This window comes from Poecilia formosa, unplaced genomic scaffold (genome assembly GCF_000485575.1).
Source record: "Poecilia formosa unplaced genomic scaffold, Poecilia_formosa-5.1.2 Scaffold266, whole genome shotgun sequence".
Lineage (NCBI taxonomy): Eukaryota > Metazoa > Chordata > Actinopteri > Cyprinodontiformes > Poeciliidae > Poecilia > Poecilia formosa.
Window position 1 is genome coordinate 284,238 of NW_006800205.1, and position 9,684 is coordinate 293,921.

The following is a 9,684-nucleotide window of genomic DNA, read 5'->3' on the forward strand; positions in this document are numbered from 1 at the left end:
CATGACTTTCTTCATGAACTCATCTAGAGATGTTTCATTGTATTCTTCTCCCAGGAACGTCTTGATGACCTCTGACCTCCTGCTGGTGAAGCAGTGGAACATGTAGACGGCAGCCAGAAACTCCTGGATGCTCAGATGGACAAAGGAGTAGATGGAGATGTTGCGCACCCCACTCTCCCTTTTAAACATCTCAGTGAACACTCCTGAATTCTGTGCAAATTCCTTGCCATCAATGCCACACTCCTCCAGGTCAGTTTCGTAGAAGATCAGGTTTCCCTTCAGCAGGTGCTCAAAAGCCAGTCTTCCTAGAGTCTCAACCAGCCTCCTGTTCTCTGGATCTTCTTCAGCTCCTCCATCATACTTTTCCTCCTTGATTTTGGTCTGAACCAGCAGGAACTCTATGTACATCTCAGTCAGGGTCTTGGGCAGCTCTCCTCCCTCTTTGGTCTCCATCATTTCATCCAGAACTTTAGCAGTGATCCAACAGAAAACTGGGATGTGACACATGATGTGGAGAGTTTTTGATTTCTTTACATGGGAGATGATTCTTATGGCTTTCTCATTGTCTCTGAATCTCTTCCTGAAGTACTCCTCCTTCTGGGGGTCAGTGAACCCTCTGACCTCTGTTACCATGTCAACACATTTTGGAGGGATCTGATTGGCTGCTGCAGGTCGTGTGGTTATCCAGAGAAGAGCCGAGGGAAGCAGTTTCCCCCTGATGAGGTTTGTCAGCAGAACATCCACTGAGACAGACTTTTTAGCATCAGTCAGGACTGGATTCTTGAAGTCCAGAGGAAGTCGACTCTCATCTAAGCCATCAAAGATGAACAGAACCTTGAACTCTTCAAAGCTGCTGATTCCTCTGGTTTTAGTAAAGAATTTATGAATCAGTCCTAATAAGCTGATTTCATCTTTCAGTGTATTCAGCTCTTTAAAAGTGAATGGAAATATGAAATCAATGTCTTGGTTGGTTCTGCCTTCAGCCCAGTCCAGAGTGAACTTCTGTGTTAAGACTGTTTTCCCAATGCCAGCCACTCCCATGGTCATCACTGTTCTGATTGGTTGATCACTTCCAGGTGGGACTTTAAAGATGTCTTCTCGTCTGATTGTTTCTCGTTTCCTGTTTGCTGTTTCAATCCGTCTAACCTCATGTTCCTGGTTGACCTCTCTAGTTAACCCCTCTGTGATGTGGAGCTCTGTGTAGATCTGGTTCAGGACCATTTTATTTCCAGGTTCAGCGACGCCTTCAAAGAAACGTTGGAACATGGTCTTCAGAGACACTTTAAGGTCACGCTGACACTGACCAACAATATCTGAAGAAAAAAAGGAAAAAAGAACAAACAATAAAAAACAATTTTGTGATATTCTCGAAGGGGTTTGAGTATTAATTTCTATGAAGGAAACATAATTAAACATTCACAGATATCTATTTTCTACCAAAGTGTCTAAACCAGAAAGTCATTCCAACTTTAAATGTAAAATTAATATAAAATTTAATTTGTGATTTTCTGAAGAAATCTCAGTCTTGAGCTCCCTGAGGTGACAGATAAAATAAATAAAATGTTGAAACCTGATTAAAAGCTCTGCAATGAAACAAGAACTGTAAACAGTCTACACAGCGATTATTATAATAAGTTTTACTCATTAAACCTCTTTCAGGGTTTTAATGCTAAAAACATATTTCTGTAAGAGCCCAAATGAACATATTCATTTGCTGAGCTGGAAAACCATTAAACTGAAAAAAAAACAACAACTAAGAATAATGTTTTTCGTAAACATATCATGTCATGGTGCAGAAAGCTGACATTTTTCCCTGCCCCTAGTGAACAGCACTAGAAGCAGAGATGCAGCTTTTTATTGTAGCCACACAGTCACACCCACTAGAAGGAACAAACCCATCCCAAAGGAACACTGCCGTTCTATTGGCTGGAATGGTTGCTAGGCAACATTGCTCTTTGATATGAAAAAGAACCTAAACAATTCACAAGCAGGGAAAAGAGGTTTTTCAGCACTGCTCTGATCTGTGCAGAGAATCTTTACATATGAGGAGCAAATATCTGCAAGAAGCAGAAAATCTGAGCATGAAAACAAAGATTTGAGGAAGAACAGAGATGCAGGAGTCTTAAGAGCAAGAAAATAAAATCCAGCTTTCAAGTTGAAAATATAGGCTCTTGTATTGGCTGATGGATTCATGTGACCAAAGTGTCAACTTGGTCACCATTTCATTCATTACATTTAGTGATTGTATTTCTACCACCCCAACAGGGGGGGCTGTTGGGGTGACTGCCACTGACCTCATTTTGCTTGACAAAAGGATCAAAATGTTTCACTTTCTTCCTCTGCTTGATAATTAGCTTCTAATGGCAAAATAAGGAGATTCACTCTCAGCTGATAGACAGCTCCACTAGCAGAGAATTAAAAATGTTCATCCTCACCTGAATATTTCCAGCTGAACATGGATGAGTGGACGACTAATTCTCCTGTCATGTGTCATATTTATGGAGTTTTAGATGCACAGCTCCACATTAAAAACCGCCTCTACGCAAATCCAGTGACTTAGTGTTGATTCATTATATTTTGTCAAATATAATAAATATTTTTTCTCCTATTTACTGCAGTGTTTCCAGGTACATCCTATCCATTGCTATGGGTTCCTGCCTGCTTAATCTAACCTGTTATTGATGTTTCCTGTCTGTGATGGCGTGTGAAGTTTATCGCTCCTCCCCAGGTGACTATAGAGCATCAGAACAGAAAGCCAGTATATAACACTGTTTTTCACTGTTGTCAGTTTGGCAATGAAATATTAACTTAAGCTGCTTGAATGGCAGAATTTACTGAGATGTTGTGCCACCTGTTCCTGGGTGTGGAAACCTTCCTCTTCTGTCTGGGTGGAGTAAATCAGGGTCTGACGCAGAGCAGCTGTTTCCTCTGCATTTTATTAAATACCATTTATCACCTTTCATATAGTGAAGCTTTCTACTGCAGTTTTGCAGGAAACCCTGTTGTTTTTCTCTGGCTTAGTTTTATGGATGCAAGTTGTAGGTTAATAAATTAGTCTAAAGTTGATTTATCTTTTTGATCAACTAAACATTAATTGATCAGTGGACGTTTTCTTAAAAAAACTCAGTTCATCACAGTTTCTTTCCATAACATGAATGTTCATGTTTTTATAATATGCTAAATTAAAAAACAAAAACAGGAAATCAAAGCACCCAAAACCCATTCTGCTCTGAGATCAGCTGCTTCACTAAACTGATAATCAGTGTATAAATGGGGTTTTCTGATGACTCTGAGTGTTGTCTGCTCTACTTCACACTCTGAAGAGAACCTCTGATTCTCTTCAGACTCAACCATTCTTCATAATTATGTTGTCCAAATTTTAACCTAGAAATTGAGCTGTGTGTCTGGTGTGGGCTGATGACGGTTAGGAGTGTTCAGAAGGACCACATGGTTTAATCAGACATGAAGTTCTTCTGTCTGCGACTGACCTGCAGCTGCAGCTTCAGGACTCAGATCTGTGAGCTTCTTCGCCAGGTCATTCCTGCTGATTTTCTTCAAAATAATCACCATGACGTTCACAGCTCCAGAGAGATTGTACTTCTGCACCATCAGGTCAATGACGTCGAGCCTCTCTGCTCTCTCCAAGTTGGCAGTTTTGATGGGATCCGTCCCATTCCACTTCTCCTTCCTCAGATGCCACTTGAAGGCGGTAAATTCCTCGCCTTTTAAATCATCCAGGAGCTCAGCGAGGTTCTCCTCCTCACACATCTCGACCTACAGGTGCAATCAGAGGAAAACACGTCAGAAGATTTCTTGGTTTTCCTACTGAAGAGTGAGCAACTTTCATTCTGAAAGTTTGTGCCACTACTTTTGTTAGACACATTTGCACATGACACAAACTACACGTTTACAGGAAGGAAATGCTCACCAAGGCGCATTCATTTCCAGACAGTCCCCCACAGCAACATGAGTGCAGAGAGCCGCTCAGCATCATGTTAGGAACTGGCTCATCTCGGCAAATTGCAGTTTAATTTCTGCCTGTTCAGCTGCAGGGTGTAGGGAAGCTGATGCATCAGCTGGAGGAAGACTGGGACATTCCTGATCTGTCAGTCAACGTCCCCTGAACCAGTAATGCCACGGTTAATTCTAGTTTCCCTCTCACTAGAACATCCCTGCAGACGGGTCATCGATTCTCAACTAACTGATACCTGTAGCTTTAATAACCAGACCCAGATCAACTGGTGACACTTTCACAATCTCAGCTTGAGTGAAGATTTTATTCTGATATAAAAGCATATAAGAGAAGTGTGTTTTCAAAGTTGTTTGAAAGTTTAGTTAAATTATGAGAAAAAATATCTCAACAATAAGGAGCACTGCCACAAAGATGCTACAAAAACTGTCAAAGGATTTTTGGCAATAGTTTCAGTGGATATTTGATTTAAATATACAATATGAGGGTGATAAGAAAAATAACAGGTAGTCGATCTTTTAAACATTATATTTTAAATCCCATGGTTAAGTTACTCTTAAGATCTTAATGGGTGTCTTACAGAATCAAATCGTATTTTTGCAAAGAGTTGTAGTTCTGTAAATTTATTGTATTGTTTACTAGTTTGGTAAAGAGATCCTAAAAAGCCACGCCTACAGAAACATCTGCCTATCCCAGCTGCCACCACAAGTTAATTTAGTCACCAGTTAATCCATAACACCAGGTCATGGAGGTCGAGGCCCCGGGAATTCATGGATCTTCACTTTGTCCTCAAACTCACTGAGCAGAAAAACAACTCCATATAACCTGAGCGAGACGTTGTTTTTCTCTGATCCTTTTGTTCATGTCTGGATCTAACTGGTTCATCCTCCAGAACCAGAAGCAGCTACTGGTTCTGATAACTGGTGAAGAAACTATATTTTCCTCCTGTTTTCATATTCATTTCTGTTTTGTTCATATTTTCTCCCAGAAAGAGTGAAGCTGGTCTTGGATCTTGGATCCAGTTCAATATGGACCTGATCCACCAGAACCGCTGCTTTATCTTCCTGTCTGCCTGCAGAACCACTGGGTTTGGTTCTGATTCTTCCCTCTGGTGTGGACTGGGATGATGGTGTCGGCCCAGACTGGACTGGAGCTGCATGCTGAGGCTAACTGGGAGCTCTGGGCTCAACCGGAGCAGCAGGTGATGCAGCAGAAAACCTGGTTGGGACCTGGAGATGTGGTTGCTATAGCGACCAAGTTTGGAATGATTGTTGAACATCTCAGAATTCATGATGTCCGGGTTCTGATGGAGGACGGAACCAGCATCACCATCATCATCAGAGACCAGGAAGTGTTTGTCACATCAAGCTGATCTCGGCCACATAAAGCAGCCTGAACCAGCTCTCCGTTTAAAGGATCCAGAACCTCCTGAACCTGATGGGCCGGTACCAAGCGAGTCAACAGGGTTCTGTTTCAGCTGGTGTGGAGGAGGAAACATCAGCTTCTAACTGCCGAGTTTCAGAACCCCAAACCTCACCTTCATCAGGTCAGACTGAGCAGCAAACCAAACCTCCAGCCACGCCGTCAACAGCAGCTTCTCCTCCAACACGACTCGCTCTGGGAAAACAGGAAAACAGACTTCAGGGTCACTTTCTTGATCAAAGAAACCAATAAAACTATCTGGGGCATCATGCATAAAAGAGTACGCAGGTTTTTATACTAAAACTTGGCAAATGGAAAAATGTAGAAAAGTGCGGGGCACAAAAAAATGGGATGCATAAAACCGTGCACGTAGCCGCGCACCTTTCCTTTATAAATCCTAATTTGCTGGAAATTGAGCACAGCTGCTCGTCAGCCCTGTCGCCACCCTTAAATACATCTTAATGTAAATTAGTATAAATACCCAGAAGTCTGCCACCACGTGAAGCAGTAACCATGGCAACGTCCTTGTTTGTAGCAGTATAAGTATTTATCATAATAATAATTATATATTTTCCGTGCCCTGAAAGTAAAATGTGCTTTCAGGGCACATAAGGTCACCTCACAAAAATAGAAATAATGCATTATAAAGAAAGAAAGAAAAATCCAAATAAATAAATAAAGAGATTGTGCAAATGCCTGTTAGAACAACAGGGCGTTCAGGAAGGATTTAAAGACAGACAGAGAGTCTTTGAGAGGGAATGTGGACGTTTATTCTAAATAGTGGAATCATACAGAATAAAGATGCTTAATGTCCATAAGGTGCATTCACAAAGCGGGCGGCTCGACTGAAGGATGACTGCAGTTGCACCGGTACCGCTACCGCAGGCGCCTTCTTTAGGTTTTGCTCAGCGCTCCAGGATGATCAGTCATTTAAACGCTAATAAACCATCATCAATATTTCCCAGCAGATGGGAAATGGATCAATCTGATTAATCGCTCCCTCTTAATCCTTCCATTGGCGATGTTCTCCACCAGAGCCAAAGCGCTGTGCCACAATTATGTTGTGCCGCGTAATTGTGGCACAGCGCAAAAAGTGTGTCCCTTTGCGCAGCTATTTATGTACCTATGATTGTCTACACACCTTGATCACCCTAAAATGATCAAACCTGTTTGGCTCTGATGACCCAAATCTGCTGATCCAACCCTGTTTTCTTTTTCAGTGAGAATTAAATTACCCCATATATGCATTTCATGCGCTTCGGCGCACAGACCAATGAGTTACATCTTCATGAGACAAAAACTGAGTAAAAGTATTATTTACATTCGAGTGAAGTTTTCATGTCCTTTTATTTTGATTTTCTTTATTTTGTGCGCGTGTTAGGTTATGTCCGAGGATAAATGCGGTTCAGTTTCATCATTTACGTTTAAACAATAAAATATTAAAATCATTAAAAACATCTGGTTTGATGCTTCTTGGTCTAAATAATAATGAATGTAGTCAGATTTCAGTGTATTTAGGTGAGTTTTGACTCTTTGGAGTTTGATATTGTCCACAGAAAAAGTTTGCGTGGCTGCCGCACATTTTCACGCCAGCGAAAAAATGTGAATATATTTACGCAAACTTTAATGCAAAGTAAATTTTTATACATGCCGACTTGTGCGTAAAATACGACGGTGCACATTTTTTGTGCGCATGCAGTTTTATGCATGAGGCCTCTGGTAATTTTGTTGAGCAACCAGCATTTCAGAGCATGAAGAACTCTTAGAGGTGACGATATCAATAATCAGATTTCCTCAATTTCCAGTAAGATTTTCATTGCTTTAATTTGCAGAGCTTAGCAGGAACAGCACACAGTAAGAAATAAAGCAAAACAGAAAAACGTACATAAGTTGCAAAAATGACCAAGTTATCTTCCTCTTAAACTTGAGGCTGAGTGAACTTTTAAATGTAATATATTTGCAGAAGACAGAGAGAGGCTCATACCTTTTCCTGGGTTGATTAATTTGTTCTTCGTGTAAAAAACATGGTAAACATCCAATATTCCCCAGTGGACAGATGTAGCCCCAAATATCTAATTGAAAATTCTTCAACTTGTTCTTGACAAAACCTGAGAAAATTCTTGGATCCAACAAAAGAAAACCTCAGCGTGAAACAGCAGCCTGGAGAGTAAATCCAGATTGTGAAGCTGTTGGCTGGTTGTTCTGCCTCATCAGGGCTGCAGTTCTTCCCTCCAAACCCTGAAGGTCGTCACCATCTCTTCTCATCTCTTCTCCATGTGAACATGAAGTCTGTCCCGAGACAGAACCCCAAACATCAGCCAGTGGTTCTGCTTTATGCTGTTTTGCCTACGTAGCTTTTCCCATGAAGTCATAAAGTCACCCCTCTTTACTGGAAGATTCCTGTTTTTTCCGTTGAAACTGTTGTGAAAGATTCTTCCTGCAGCCCCCAAACTTTCTGTCCACAAGAACTTCCTCTTTTCTCATGACACATCTGTTAAGTTCCTCATCAAACTGATAAATGTTTTAGATATTTGCAATCAGAATATCATAAGTAACAAAGACTTACTTTCTACATCACATTACTTTCCATTATTGATATCATTGTTCAATATTAATTCATTATTGATATTTGTAGCATTTGTAAATCAAACCCAGAAAAAACTCAATAAAAACAAATTGTCATTTTAAAGTGCAGAGCAACAAGTCAAGGCCCCTTCAGTTTTCTTTACAGTCAGAGCTAGCTTGTTGTTGCTATATGGAGGAAGAACTGAGGAAGAGGACAAAAACCCAGAATATTGGCCCAGGGGTCAAAGGTCAGAGTGGTCAGCTCCAGTTTCCCCAGCTGGTCCAGAACAACATGACCAGTGATCTCTTCATTAAAACAACGGAGCAAACTAAATAAACTCAGCGTCGCTTTAAGAAGAGCAGAAAGCCAAAATGGCCGCCTTTCCTGCTGCTCCGTCTCCACTCTCTGCAGTCCCAGCAGGAAGTGGAGACTCTTTCAGAGGAAGTGGCTCTGCATGCTGACTACAAACGCTGAACGCATCAGAGATCTGAGACCGAACAGCGCGGTGTTCCCGACTCAGAGAAAGACGGTGAGGCAAAGTGACCAGAGCAGCTTCATTCATGAAGCTCTATGAAATATTCAAGGTCAACAAAGTGAACATGCAAACGACCTGCAGCTACAAGAGAAACGCACAAGTTTAGAGAGTCAACCTGAAATGAACAGAGCTGGATTTAACATCCGCCCTGATCTGGTTTCAGGTTCACCATCTGATCCTTCTCAACTCCCAGAATGCACCAGGTTCAGTTCTGGTTCTGCTCACTGACCTCTTAGCCTCCTCCAGCCTGCTCAGGTAGAGGTAGGCCACGGACTGGAGCTACAATGATGCTGAACAAATACGCCGAGGTCTTTTAAAATAAAACACTGTAAATTATAATACTGTTATAGTTTGATAACTAGCTTAACTAAGAAGTTTGGAGGAAAAATGAGTTTTGATTAATTAAATGGTTCTCATGTATTTTATTTAAACATCTTCAGTCTGAATAACTAAAAAAATATACTTTTGCCTTAATCAGAAGCTTAAAAAACCTCAGATCAGATCAACTGAGCAGCATGTTTCTGTATTTGTACACTATCAGCAGCACACACACACACACACACACACACAAAACAAACACAAAAATGTAATTAAAAACTTTATTGGAGCTATTATGGAGCTAAAAAAAGTAAACCACCAAAAATATTTGACATAACACTGAGAATCAATGACTGTAATGCAAATCTTCATTATTTACAAATTTTACAATTACTAAAAAGATAAAAAAAATATATATATGTAAAAAAATAATAAAAAAAGATCATATAAAGTGATTGATGTTCCTGAAAACTGTTCTAAGTGTTTCTGTGGGACATCCAGTTCTAAACTGGTTAAACTGGTTTCTGTGATGGAATCTGAAGTTTCTCTGCAGTTTCCAACAAAGCATCTTTTTATCTGTGGAGCTTTGAGGAACATTTTCCTGTCAGCAGAAGAAGAAGCAGCAGAGAAAAGAGGTTTGAAGTGTCTTTATGATTCAAAGCTGAACTGAAATGATTCCCATGTTTCCATCTCAGACCATTTCTGGTTCCAGGATGAAAATGAATCAGAGAGAAAAAAGATCAACTTTCCAGTTGAATCCAGTTCAGCTCAAAACTCCATGAAGCCTCTAAATGGAGCCCAGTTTGAATCGGATCTTTAAGGTCAGAGGTCATCATGATGATCCAGTCAGAGTCTCTTTAGACTCAAACTGCT

General features: G+C 40.6%; 1 protein-coding gene across 2 annotated transcripts in view; it reads right to left on the bottom strand.

Moving 5' to 3' along the window:
• The window catches only part of LOC103150935 (protein NLRC3-like), a 50,544-nt gene that overhangs the window by 12,478 nt on the left and 28,382 nt on the right, over positions 1 to 9,684 (bottom strand). The gene's annotated exons all lie outside the window — the stretch shown is intronic.